At 43.8% G+C, this 14,389-nt stretch overlaps 1 long non-coding RNA gene across 1 annotated transcript in view; it reads right to left on the reverse strand.

The window, feature by feature from the left end:
- LOC120526766 overlaps nucleotides 1–13,893 on the reverse strand; it is a 28,932-nt gene extending 15,039 nt beyond the window's left edge. Inside the window, exons 1-2 of the long non-coding RNA XR_005633157.1 lie at nucleotides 13,813–13,893; nucleotides 6,474–6,554 (exon numbers count right to left, since the gene is read on the reverse strand). This is a non-coding gene — a long non-coding RNA (uncharacterized LOC120526766). The remainder of the gene's footprint in view (nucleotides 1–6,473; nucleotides 6,555–13,812) is intronic.
- Nucleotides 13,894–14,389: the final 496 nt, after the last annotated feature.

A 14,389-nucleotide genomic window follows, 5' to 3' on the forward strand; every position in this document is an offset into this window, starting at 1 on the left:
TGCAATGGTAGTGCTGCTACCTCGCAGTAAGCCAACTGGGGCTCACATCCCAGTGTAGAGTTTGCATGTTCTCCCTGTGTTCGCATGGGTTTCCTCCAGGAGCTCCAGTTTCCTCCCAAACACAAGCAGGGTAGGTGGATGGACGTTGCACTGATGGACTGCCACTCCATTCAGGAACTGTTCCTGCCTTGTCCCCGATGATTGCAGCTGCCCTAAGACTCTATCATGGATAAGTAGGTTGTGAAGACTGATGGATGGATGCTACTGATCAACCGAAAAAGTAAGCATCAAAATAAGCATAAATCTCATAACAGTGAACTGACTGCTTTATAAATCAGTTTGGGTATGAAAGGCACTACAGTACAGGTATATAATAAGATCAAGATAGATGTGCTGAATGTGAAGTGTTTTGCAGTAGTGCTCGCTGCATTTAAAGCAGAGATCTTATGTGCTTTGTGTCACGTCTCCCTGAGGCAGGGGGTTTTATTGAACAGAAAGCTGCACTGAGTGCCCCCTAATGTGTTTTTTGGCTCTGCTCGCTCGACACGGTCTGATCATCATAGTAAAGTCCACACTTACCTACACATTTTATAAAGGGTCATTCTACAGATCCTTTGATTATTTAATTATTTAAGTAAGAATATTATGTTTTCATTAAACTTTTTAAGTCAAAGTCCATATGCATAAATACCTGTATAAGGAAATAATTAAAAGTTTAAAAACATGTTCTGCTTTAAGATGTATTTAAGCCATGGATGACATGTAAATTCACTGAGAAAATTCTTGGGACCACTTCACTGATACTGAGTAGGACCAACTCAAAATGACCTAATTTCTTCATGGCATGGACTCTACAAGATGTTGAACACATTCTTTTCAGATTCAGTTCCACGTTGACATGATTGCTCTACTTAGTTTCTGCAGCACATCTCAAAGGGGTTCTGTTGGATTCGGATCTGTTGACTGGGAAGGCAACTGAAGAACACTGAACTCCTTTTCATGTTCACAGAACCAGTTTGAGACAACAATTGCTTTGTGAAATGGTGCATTATCATGCTGGAGGCAGCCATTAGAAGATGGGGAGATTGTGGCCATGTTCAACAATATTTCAAATAGACAGTGCAGGGCCCTATACATAAGCAGTCTCTGTGGGCCCCTTCGTCTCGGTCCATGTCTGTCACATATCCTTTTTATTCCAGACTTCGAGGGACCCCCCCACCACCCAATGGGTCCTGGGTAATCATTACCCTTGATGACTGAGTGATATTAACGGACCCAAAGTATTCATCACACCATCCCACCACCACCACCCTGGACTGTTAACACAAGGTAGGTTGGGTGAATGGATTCATGCTGTTGGCCCCAAATTCTCACCCCACCATCTGTGAGCCTCAGCCGAAGTTGAGATTCATCAGACCAGGCTTCACTTTACTGTTTTGGTGTGTCTGTGCCCACTGTAGCCTCAGCTTTTTGTTCTTAATTAAGAGGAGAGAATCCCAACGTGGACGTCTGTTGTTGTAGGCCATCCACCTCAAGGCCTGATGTTTTGTGCATTCTGGGAGGATTTTCTGCTCACCAAAATTGTACAAAGTGGTTATCTAAATTACCATAGCCCTTCTGTCAACTCCAACAAGTCTGGTCATTCTCCTCTGACCCCGTCTCATCAACAAGACGTGTTTGTCACAGGATGCTTTTTGTTTTTTACATCAGAGACTACCCATCCATCCATTTTCCAACCCGCTGAATCCAAACACAGGGTCACGGGGGTCTGCTAGAGCCAATCCCAGCCAACACAGGGCACAAGGCAGGAACCAATCCTGGGCAGGGTGCCAACTGACCGCAGGACACACACAAACACACCCAAACACCAAGCACACACTAGGGCCAATTTAGAATCGCCAATCCACCTAACCTGCATGTCTTCAGACTGTGGGAGGAAACCGGAGCGCCCGGAGGAAATCCACGCAGACACGGGCAGAACATGCAAACTCCACGCAAGGAGGACCTGGGAAGCGAACCCAGGTCTCCTAACTGCGAGGCAGCAGCGCTACCACTGCGCCACCGTGCCGCCCACATCAGAGACTATTGCATTTGAAAACCTCAGGAGATCAGCAGGTACAGAAATACTCAAACCAACCCACCTAGCAACAACAATCATGCCACGGTTTGAATCACTGAATTCACATTTTTACCCCATTCTGTTGTTTGATGTGAACCATAACTGAAGCTCCTCAGCTGTATCTGCATGATTTATATGCATTGTGCTGCTGCCACGTGATTGGCTAATTAGATAATTGCATGGATATATGCCAGAGTGCAGGTCTTCCTGACAGTTTGCTCAGTGAGTGACTGTCTATATGGAGTGTCCATGTGGTTTGTCTTCATTTAAAAATCACGCAGTTTTAGGAGAAGCCAGAGGACCTTCACCCAGGGTTGGGTCCTGCTTTGCTCCTCGTGCTCTGAAGTGGGCTCCAGCTCTCCAAGGTAATGTCTGAGCACTAGCAGACTTCTCTCTGTTGTTACCCTGGCTGAGTTGTTGGTTCAAATGGCATGTTGTGTTACAAATAAGGAAGGCTCCCCAGTGTTCATTCTAATTATTAATTTTTATAAAGATATCACAAATAGGTGTCCTCTAATTCCAGTCTTTCCAAATTCACTAAAGAAAAAGCAGACACAGAGACCTCAATCCAAATTGAATTGTACAGTCTGGCACAGTATTCCCTCAAGTTCTGCATATTTTACTTGACAAGCTTTTCCTTGGAGGATGTCATTGGGTTCCAGCAACAGAGTGAAATAAATAACTGGAAAAAAAAGCAATGGAGACAATTCCTGGAATTCATGGTTGGAGTCTTGAAAGAGTTATGATCCCTGGGTTTCCTGCCAGTTTGCTTTTTTTCCAGCTTTTGTTTTTCTTTCCCATGAGGCCATGTCATGTTTAGAGAAAAAGCTCAGAGTGAAAAGGAGTCACAAAAATGGCGTTAACAAACACACTTCTGCTGGCATTCAGTTTCAAGTGATGATGGCATATTGCTGCTTATATTTGGATGCAAACACCTCAGAAAGGAGCTGTCCTCCTTAGTTCCCAAAAATAAGTGTGATGTGTGAAAGTGAGGAAGCAGGAGGTCATCTAAAAATCCCCTGGAAATGGTGCTCTGGTGGTGGTCCTCAGATGGCCAAGAGTGGTAGAATCACGCAGTCAAAACTGGCATTAACGTCATTTATTTTTGTACAACCATCTTCACTGAGTACAGCCAAAGAGCCATAATGTATTTGTTAAATCCAACAACATTAGCAAATTCAATTCCATTCATTTTACTTTTCCATAGTGCTGGCGTGCAGTTGAAAAACATCAATCTTTGAAATGGTAGGCTGCTCATATTAATCTTTAATTGTTTTGCTCAAACAACAAGCATCCTTTCTTGTACAATTTTCCTGTGTTGTGCTACTCGGCGCTAATTGGTTTACAACTCAATGGTGCAGAGAGAAGAAGGCAAGTAAACAACACAGAGTCAGGGACCTCTTAAATTAGTCTGTTATCTGGCAATGGATGGACACTGCAGGACTAGAAATTACTGAACTGGTTTACAGCTTTAGAATGGAAGAAGTAAAAATGTTATTAAATGACCAAACACTCTTCATCATAAGGACAAGACAGCCAATCAAATGTGTGCAATGTCACATGTGTGCATTTTAATATACAACCCCAATTCACTGTGTAAAATGTGAATAAAAACAGAATGCAATGATTTGCAAATCTCATAAACCCATATTTTATTTACATTAGAACATCGAAAACATCAAATATTAAAAGTGAGACATTTCACTATTTCATGAAAAATATTTGCTCATTTTGAATTTGATGGAGGCAAAATGTCTCAAAAAAGTTGGGATGGGGCAGCAAAAACCTGGAAAAGTGGTACTAAAAAGAAAGAGCTGGAGGAACATTTAATTGAAACAGGTCAGTAACATGATTGGGTATAAAAAGAGCATCTTGGAGTCTCTCAGAAGTAAAGATGGGCAGAGGTTTACCAATCTGCAAAAAACTGCATCTACAAATTGTGCAACAATTTCAGACTAATGGCCCTCAACTTAAAATTATTAATACTTTGAATATGTCATCACCTATATTACATAACTAGCAAAATACCCGCGCTTCGCAGCGGAGAAGTAGTGTGTCTGAGACATCACACACTACATGCATGGGTTTACCTTTCCCAGTCCTGCAAAGTCAGTTCACGTGAGCTGCTCGGAGTACATGCATCGAAGCATCTCAGCTGTGCTTGTGCTATCTCGTGCGATCTCACGATGTCCACGGCTTTATGTAATGTTAGCTCAGACCCACCACTTAAAAGTTTCTGTCACACTTTTGCTGAGTTTGTGACAAACACTATTCTATCCCTGACCATCTCGTCTTAGTTTGAATAAGCACAGTCATTCATCAGCAATTTTAACTCTGTTACAAAGTGATGAAAAGTCTCGTTTATACCCTGCGTCCTGTCATTAAACTTGTATCTCGCAAATATCGTATTCGTCTTAGGCATGACAAACGCCAGCAGCAGCCTGTTTATGAACTTAATTTAAATTTACGATTCACACCGTGCTTTTTTTCCGCAGTAGCTGTACTTACTGTATGATATGCTTGTATGCGTCACTCGCTTCATACTCTTTTGCTGCCTTCTCAATTGTAAGCACAGTCCTTCACCCGTGAATATTTTGGGGCAGCGTGTCTATTGGATAGCTTCTGACGGAAGGCCTTATATGGGCAGGCACAACTCCGCCTCACACGGCGACCGAGCTGCAGGCTATGGCTGTGTACAGTATATGGACGAAAGTAGGTTCCAGTTATGACCGTTATGCGTAGAATTTCAAAATGAAACCTACCTAACTTTTGTAAGTAAGCTGTAAGGAATGAACCTGCAAAATTTCAGCCTTCCACCTACACGGTAAGTTGGAGAATTAGTGATGAGTGTGTGAGTGAGTCAGTCAGTCAGTCAGTGAGGGCTTTGCCTTTTATTAGTATAGATATCATCAAAAGGTTCTGAGAATCTGGAGATATCTCTGTGCGCAAGGGTCAAGGCTGAAAATCAATATTGGATACATGTGATCTTTGGGCCCTCAAGTGGCACTGCATTAAAAACAGGCCTGATTCTGTCATGGAAATCACTGCATGGGCTCAGAAACACTTCCAGAAATCATATTCTGTGAACACAGTTGGCTGTGCCATCCAACAAATGCAGGTTAAAGCAAAGAAGAAACCATATGTGAACGGGTTCCAGAAACACCACTGTCTTCTCTGGGCCAAAGCTCATTTACGGCCTGAGGCAAAATGGAAATCTGTTCTGCTGTCAGACAAATCAAAATTTGAAATTCTTTTTGGAAAACATGGATGCCACATCCTCTGGACTAAAGAGGAGTTGGGCCACCCGGCTTGTTATCAGCGGCTCAGTTCAAAAGCCTGCATCTCTGATGGTATTGGGGGTGCATCAGTTCCCATGTAATGGGCACCTTGCACATCTGGAAAGGCACCATTAATGCTGAAACATATTTACAGGTTTTAGACCAACATATGCTCCCATCCACATGATGTCTTCTTCAGGGAAGGCCTAGCATATTTCAGTAAGATAATGCTAAGCTGCATACTGTATCTATTATATTACAACAGCATGGCTTCGTAGGAGAAGAGTCCGAGTGTTGAGATGGCCTGCCTGCAGTCCAGACCTTTCACGAACTGAAAATATTTGGCACATCATGAAACAAAAAATATGACAAAGAAAACCCAGGACCATTGAGCAGCTAGAATCCTATATCAGACAAGAATGGGACAACATTCCTCTCCTCAGTTCCCAGAACTTTACAGACTGCTGTTAAAAGAAGAGGGGATGCTACACAGCGGTAAACATGGCCCTGTCCCAACCGTTCTGAGACATCAAATTCAAAGTGACCTTATTCTTTTCTTAAAATGATTTATTTTCTCAGTTTAAGCATTTGATATGTTTTCTGTGTTCTGTTGTGAATAAAATATGGGTTTATGGGATTTGCAAATCATTGCATTCTGTTTTTATTTACATTTAACACTTTTTTGGAATTGGGGTTGTAAATATAGTTCATCTAAGGTAACTAAAAGGGCATGACGACAGAAGGGCAGCGGCAGAGGAAGTAACATCAGAGACTGAGACACTTGTGACCATTTCATCGGAAAACTTAACCTATGAATAACTAAATCAAAAACTACCCAGGACAACATCCACTCCTTGACACTTCTGGTTTTCAGTAAGCTTTTCTAAGACTATTTACATTCATGGTAAACGAAAAACACAGACAAGCATAAAAGTTTGGGGAACCTGCAGGCAAACCCCACATAACTAAAAATAAACACAAGTTAAAAATGCATTGAAAAAGGGAAAAAAGCCATCTTTATAGATGCGAATCTCAAAGTGACTGCTCCAAGATGGTGACACTTCCGGTTTAAATACCTGCCGACAGGAAGAGGTGGGTCCAGGGGGTGTGCACAATGGAAGCGACATCAGAGGTGGTAGGGCTGTCAATCATCTGATCTGTAGAGGGAGGAAGAGAAGAGACATTAGTAACCAGTGCCATCTTGTGAGTCGGCATGGAATTACCAGCACCAGAGCCTTTAAGCTGTCCCCAAGGTGCACATGTGTGACACCAGACTTTGCTATCTACTTTATTTTCTAATATTTTATATTATATTTTCTTTGTGTTGGTATTGTTATACATTAATATCATGTTGTTTTGTATTTTCAATATTTTGTCTTTAATCTAGAGTGATTGAAATAATATAAGGAAGCCAAGTGTTGGCAAAATTGCTGCTTTCTTGCCCACAGGGTTTATCAAGGCTATTGAGGTTGCTTCTTAATAATTAGAACTGCGGTAAAAGCAAGACATAGTTTAGTTATTAGGTAGCATATAACCCAAAGGGGGTGAACGTTCCTGTGTGTTGAGATGACACCTGCATGTTTGTTAGAATAGATGAAACCCAATAAACTTTCCTGCTTTGTCTCACAAACCTCACAATAATATAACACTCTTCACTGGGTGCAGAGTGCTGTGACAAGCTCTCAGGCAACATGCAAGTATAAATTTTATAAATTACTAAGTACACAATTAGTACACATAAAGACACTGAAACTGATTAACACAGAGCAGTTTTCAATTTGAGCAACATGTACAAATCAGGACAATAAAAATCCATTGATGTTACAGTTCAAACAGGAGAGAAGCGAAGAGAAAAACAAAAACTCCAATTCAAAACTTTTCTGGAGAAAACAAATCTTGGAGGATTCCACGGTTGATTATAACAAACAACGTGAGACAAAGTCACAGTTCTGGTGAGATAAAGCCAGCAGCGTTTGAATTGAAGTGGGAGGTCAAACTTGATGACTGTGGCTTTTAATCTCAACACCTTGAAGATGTCAGATTACTCTTCCAGGGTTTACAGGGGATGACAAATTACCTGACTCCATACATGGCATTGTTGCACAGTATTGTGAGGTCGCTTCTTTTACTGACAGCAAGTAATGTGCTGTCTGACCGCGCCAGTCCTCTATGAAGGCTTTACAGGTACAGCAAGTTACAGCTGCAATCTGTGCCTCTTTGTTATTTAGCTTTTCTGTTCTGTCGTGGTATAAAGTTCTATCTATCTATCTATCTATCTATCTATCTATCTATCTATCTATCTATCTATCTATCTATCTATCTATCTATCTATATGGTGGTGTGCGGCCGGGATGCCTCCATGCTAGAAAGACCAGGGAAGGAAGCGTATCCAGAGCATTATCTCCCCCCGAGCGCTAGATGGCAACCCCCCCTGGGTTGCAGCGGTGCCTCAGACTCCATGGGAGTTGGAGTTGGATACAGCCCTATTGGGATACGTGGGCGCCACCAGGGGGTGCTGCAGCAGCTGCTGAGCTCTGGAGTGCAGCTCTTCCGCCACACCCAGAAGTGCTGCCAGAAACAGGTCATCAAACACCTGGAGCACTTCAGGGTGTCGTATAAAAGGAGCCAGCAGACACTACTTGTGGAGCCAGAGTTGTGAGGAGGAAAACGGAAACTGGGAGGATCCCAGAAGTGGCATTGTCTTAGAGACCCGGAACAGACGTTACCCTGGCGGACCTCCAAAAGATATGTTCCTTAGCTTTCAGTTTTTCTGCTTCTGCTGTTGGCTGCACCCATTCTCGCTTGTGTGACACTATTTATCTTATATAGTGCCTTTCTTATCTATCTATCTATCTATCTATCTATCTATCTATCTATCTATCTATCTATCTATCTATCTATCTTGTTAAACACCAGACATCAGACACACCAGCCTCTCTTGTGGTCGTGAAATCTCAAACGCCCATGTTTCTTATTCCTCATTCCTGCTGTACAGTATATGCATTAAATTTAGAGGTGAGAGCTCATTGGTGGTCAGCTCTTGCATACTCAGAACCCACTATCACAACTTAAGACTTTCAATTTGTTGGTCCAACTTTGAGACAGGTTGGAGTGAGTCTCTGGAGATGTCAGACTATATGACTGGGGGTCACTTAAGCGACCCTTCGATGCTGATGTTTTTCTTTCTATATCTGTCTTCAGACACCACAAGTTTATTTCGAAGTACGCTGCATTTGGATTCTAGGGCAGTGATTCTTTTACAGCGGAGCAGAGTAATGGGAATCCCTGGCTAGAGTTCACATTCATGTTTTATGTTTCTTTTGTCCATTTTTGACTTTTTTATTTATGTAAGATTATGTTCCTGTTGCTCTTTTTGATTTTGCGCGTTATTCTTTATTTTTGATTGTGTTTATGTATGTAAACTGCCTCTGTTATGTTTCATGTGTTTTATGAGTGGTCACCTAAGAGGCAGGCCACCTACTGATCAATGCCAGGAAGTGCCCTACTCCCAAAAAATCTGGAGGGTTCCCCAGGAACAGTTCATTTTGACGAGTTTACTTGTGCTTTGCTGTGCTTATTATGATTACACATTTTTGGACTTCTTGCTCTGGTTTTGACCTTTGCATTGTGCTTTTGCAACATTGCCTGGGATTGACTTCTTGATCCCTCATTTACATCTTTTATGCTCTTTGGAACTTCTTATTGAGACAGAGCATTTCTGCGATAACAGATCCCTCATTCATAAAGGCTCTGTGTTTGCCCTTATTACTAGCAGGGATTTGACGGTGATATCCCCCTGTAGTGTGCATTTTTTGGAAGTGCTTTTGGAACTTATTGGAAGTCCACGAGAAACAGCAGCCATCATTTATTCTACTTCCTCAATGTGCTTTGTGAGCAAGTGCTTTGTTTCTTCCAGGTGAGCACCAATAACTTTTATTATTTTCTCAGATTTGCACATTTTTCCTCTATGCTTTTGCCTATTTTCTTAGATATTCTTTCAACTTTAGGTCAAAATCATTGCTTGAATTTACTCTTTATCTTTAATATCCTGGATCATGTGCTTCATATCCTGATTCAGTTTGTCTATTCTGTGTAGTCCTTTTATAACCACCCTGAGTTTGATAATCATTAACTTTACATTCTGTAATTCTTTAGGAATTTGTTGTGATTCCTGTCACAATAAAGCACAAAAAAGGACCAGGTACTCAAAAAGTCATGCAAATACTAAACCAGCCTCATTCCAAGTCAGCCAAACCCCAAATCAAAAAGAAGGTTTTAGATCTGTTTAGGCCCAAATATGGGCTTTATAATAACAAAATGTCCATAGAATGAAGAAAGGACAGCTGTAAAAGCTCTGGTTCCAATGTAAAGAAAAAAAGGAAACAAAAGAAACACAACTGAGTGCAGAAAAACAAGCCACAGGAGGAAAAGAAACAAAAAATAAGTTTTGCCCTAATGTCAAGACCTGAAATCAAAATAGCTGTGAGTTATAGACAAACACATAACAAAAAGTCTGAGGTCTCCATCCATCCATCCTCTTCTCCTTATCCGAGGTCGGGTCGCGGAGGCAGCAGCTTGAGCAGAGATGCCCAGACTTTCCCACTCCCCGGCCACTACTTCTAGCTCTTCCGGGGGAATCCTAAGGCGTTCCCAGGCCAACCGGTAGACATAGTCCCTACAGCGTGTCCTGGGTCTTCCCTGGGGTCTCCTCCTGGTTGGACGTGCCCGGAACACCTCGGCAGGGAGGCGTCCAAGAGGCATCCTGATCAGATGTCCGAGCCACCTCATCTGACTCCTCTCGATGCGGAGGAGCAGCGACTCTACTCTGAGCCCCTCCCGTAAGACTGAGCTTCTTACCCTATCTTTAAGGGAAAGCCCAGACACCCTGCGGAGAAAACTCATTTCAGCCGCTTGTATTTGCGATCTCGTTCTTTCGGGCACTACCCATAACTCATGACCATAGGTGAGGGTAGGAACATAGATCGACTGGTAAATTGAGAGCTTTGCCTTACGGCTCAGCTCTTTTTTCACCACGACAGACCGATGCAGAGCCCGCATCACTGCGGACGCCGCACCGATCCGCCTGCCGATCTCACTCTCCATTCTTCCCTCACTCATGAACAAGACCCCAAGATACTTGAACTCCTCCACTTGGGTCAGGATCTCTCACCCAACCCTGAGAGGGCACGCCACCCTTTTCCGGCTCAGGACCATGGTCTCTGATTTGGAGGTGATGATTCCCATCCCTGCTGCTTCACACTCACCTGTGAACCGATTCAAAGAGAGCTGAAGATCACGGCCTGATGAAGCAAACAGGACAACATCATCTGACCGAACAGCTCTTATCAGGGGGTCCGGTACCCCATACTCCAGGAGCACCCCCCACAAGATTCCCTGAGGGACACGGTCGAATGCCTTTTCCAAGTCCACAAAACACATGTAGACTGGTTGAGCAAACTCCCATGCAAGCCTCCAGGACCCAGTTAAGGGTGTAGAGCTGGTCCACTGTTCCGCGACCAGGACGAAAACCACACTGTTCCTCCTGAATCCGAGGTTCAACAATCCAACGGACCCTCCTCGCCAGAACCCCCAAATAGACTTTTCCAGGGAGGCTGAGGAGTGTGATCTCTCCGTAGTTGGAACACACCCTCCGGTCCCCCTTTTTAAAGAGGGGGACCACCACCCTGGTCTGCCAACCCAGAGGCACTGTCCCCGACGTCAATGCGATGTTGCAGAGACGTGTCAGTCAAGACAGTCCAACAACATCCAGAGCCTTGTTGAACTCCGGGTGTATCTCATCCACCCCCAGGGCCCTGCCACCAAGGAGTTTTTTAATCACCTCGGTGACCTCAGTCCAAGAGATGGGAAAGCCCACTTCTGAGTCCCCAGGCTCTGCTTCCTCATTGGAAGGCATGTTAGTGGGATTGAGGAGGTCTTCAAAGTACTCCCCCCACCGACCCACAACGTCCTGAGTCGAAGTCAGCAGCGCACCATCCCCACCATATACAGTGTTGACACTGCACTGCTTCCCCATCCTGAGACGCCGGATAGTGGACCAGAATCTCCTCAAAGCCGCCTGAAAGTTGTTCTCCATGGCCTCCCCAAACTCCTCCCATGCCCGAGTTTTTGCCTCAGCAACCACCGAAACTGCATTCCACTTGGTCTGTCGGTACCTATTTACTGCCTCCAGAGTCCCACAGGACAAAAGGGTCTGGTAAGACTCCTTCTTCAGCTTGATGGCATCCCTCACCGCCGGTGTCCACCAATGGGTTTGGGGATTGCTGCCATGACAGACACCGACCACCTTACGGCCACAGCTCCGATCAGCCGTATCAACAATTTAGGCATAGAACATGGCTCATTCGGACTCAATGTCCCCCACCTCCCTCGGGACGTGGTCGAAGTTCTGCAGGAGGTGGGAGTTAAAGCTACTTCTGACAGGGGACTCTGCCACACGTTTGGGTCTACCAGGCCTGACCGGCATCCTCCCCCACCATCAAAGCATACTCACCACCAGGTGGTGATCAATTGACAGCTCCGCCCCTCTCTTTACCCGAGTGTCCAAGACATGTGGCCACAAGTCCGACGACACGACCACAAAGTCGATCATCGAACTGAGGACTAGGGTGTCCTGGGGCAATAAGTATGCCCACACCCACTCGGCGCCTCTCACCAGGGGCAACTCCAGAGTGGTAGAGAGTCCAGCTCCTCTCAAGGAGATTGGTTCCAGAGTCCTAGCTGTGCGTCAAGGTGAGCCCGACTATATCTAGCCGGAACCTCTCGACCTTGCGCACCAGCTCAGGCTCCTTCCCCTTCAGAGAGGTGACATTCCAAGTCTCAAGAGCCAGCTTCTGTAGCCGAGGATCGGACCGCCAAGGTCCCCGCCTTCGGCCACCACCCAACCCACACTGTACCCAATCTCCTTGGCCCCTCCTACAGGTGGTGAGCCCATGGGAAGGGGGACACATGTTGTCTCTTCGGGCTGTGCCTGGCCGAGCCCCATGGGTGCCGGCCCAGCCACCAGGCACTCGGCATCGAGCCCCACCTCCAGTCCTGGTTCCACAGGAGGGCCCTGGTGACCCGCGTCCGGACGAGGGAAAACGTCGCCCAAGGGTTTTTTTCTTCAGAGGAGATTTGGTTGAACCGCTCTTTGTCTCATCCCTCACCTAGGACCAGTTTGCCTTGGGTGACCCTACCAGGGGCATAAAGCCCCAGACAACAGAGTTCCTAGGATCATTGGGACACGCAAGCCCCTCCAGCACAATAAGGTGGCGGTTCGAGGAAGAGGTCTCCAAAAGAAAAATAAAACAGGCCAGGAGCCTTCCCTGGTCAGCCCAGAAGAGGCTTATTTCAAACCTGCCACATCTCAACTGCTACTTGCAGGCTAAAAAAATTAGGAGCTGGCTTTAAAAGTTCAAAATACAATTCAGAAATGCATCACAAGGAAAGTCAATCTCTGGCTTGTCACACAAAGTATTCTTATAAATGAAGAATATTCATTAACAAAATAACATAAAAAATTTGGATGTGAGTGTCAGTAGGCTTTATGGCCTAGGAACCATTACCCAAACTATTTTATAACATTTCAGTAATTATTTACCGCTCTGATGTTGATCTTTCTGATCATAAAATACGTTATTATATTAACAATTGGCAAGAAGAATTCATAGTTAATTGCAGAATTTCAAGCTTCCTCTAGAATGACTCTTTCTCTTGCATGATTTGGCTCAAAAATGAATCAGCACATCGTGATCTCATAACAGGCTTAGGTTTCGAGTTTGGTGTTTTTCCTTTCAGATGTTTAAGGTCTAGACACACAGACAACTGTGACACACAGGCACACACCCATCATCGAGATATGGATGTTTTTGGTATCAGGGGACACTAAAATGTCGAGATCTGTCGAAATCTTTGACAAATCTAAAGCTTTCGCTCCTCCCCAATAGACAATACATTATGGTGGGGGAGGGCACAAAGCAAACAAATTAAAAAGAGCTAAAAGGAGTTGCCTTAAAAGCAATCCCAGGTAAGCCAATCCCAATACCCAATCCACAAGCAAAATCCAATAACCAGAAGCACCAAATTCCAAGCAACCAGAAAAATCAAGAAATAAAAAATACACACTTAAACTCAAAATGCAAGTTTAACACTCCGTTGCTGAATCTCCCTTGAATGGCTCAATATAAAGACATGTGGAGGACCCAGTGTGTTCGGGGTGGCCCTGCCTCCTGAGGCTCCATCCATAAAGCAGAGAAAATGGCAGTGCATTTAAAGTCACAGAACACAGTTACAAACCTAATGGAAAATGTATAAAATTATGGAAAATAATAATTGAAAATTGACAATAAAATCTAAAATCCTAATAAATACAAACCCAGATGTGCAGAAAATAATCACTAATAAAAAACACAGTACCTGGTGATCAAAATCCAGAAAACCCCCAATGCAGTCAATCCTCAATTTTCGTGGGGGAAATAAAGAGAAAGTCAAAAACACAAATGTTAATACATTGAAGTTATGAGAAATAGGAGATTAGGTTCCCACGACCATCAAAATCAAATCTTTCCTTAGGGATTGCTCAAAATACACTTTTCTACATATAAATATTTATAACAAAGTGCTATTTTTGATAATATGCATTTTTCATAACACAGTCACTATGAAATAATCCATAAAATGCAGTATACAAAATACAGCTGGTAACAAGCACAATAACAGTTTTTCTTGCTAGTCATTCACTACAATTCTGTCAACTTCTGAGCTAAAATCTCAAAAACAAAAAAAAACTTTCCAAAGATTCAGAAACTAGCGAGGTCTCAACATCACCTCCAACACGCTGTCCTTCATGACTGGTAGATGGCAGTGGAGATCGTGAAGGACGCACTGACTTGAAATAATCCGTTAACCGTCCACTTCAGATCCTAATTTGATCTTGCCATATGGAAGCATAGCAGAAGAGAGTTGATGTTTTAACTTGTGGTTGCAATCAATT

The sequence above is a fragment of the Polypterus senegalus genome, chromosome 3 (assembly GCF_016835505.1).
Source record: "Polypterus senegalus isolate Bchr_013 chromosome 3, ASM1683550v1, whole genome shotgun sequence".
In the NCBI taxonomy this organism is placed as follows: Eukaryota; Metazoa; Chordata; class Cladistia; order Polypteriformes; family Polypteridae; genus Polypterus; species Polypterus senegalus.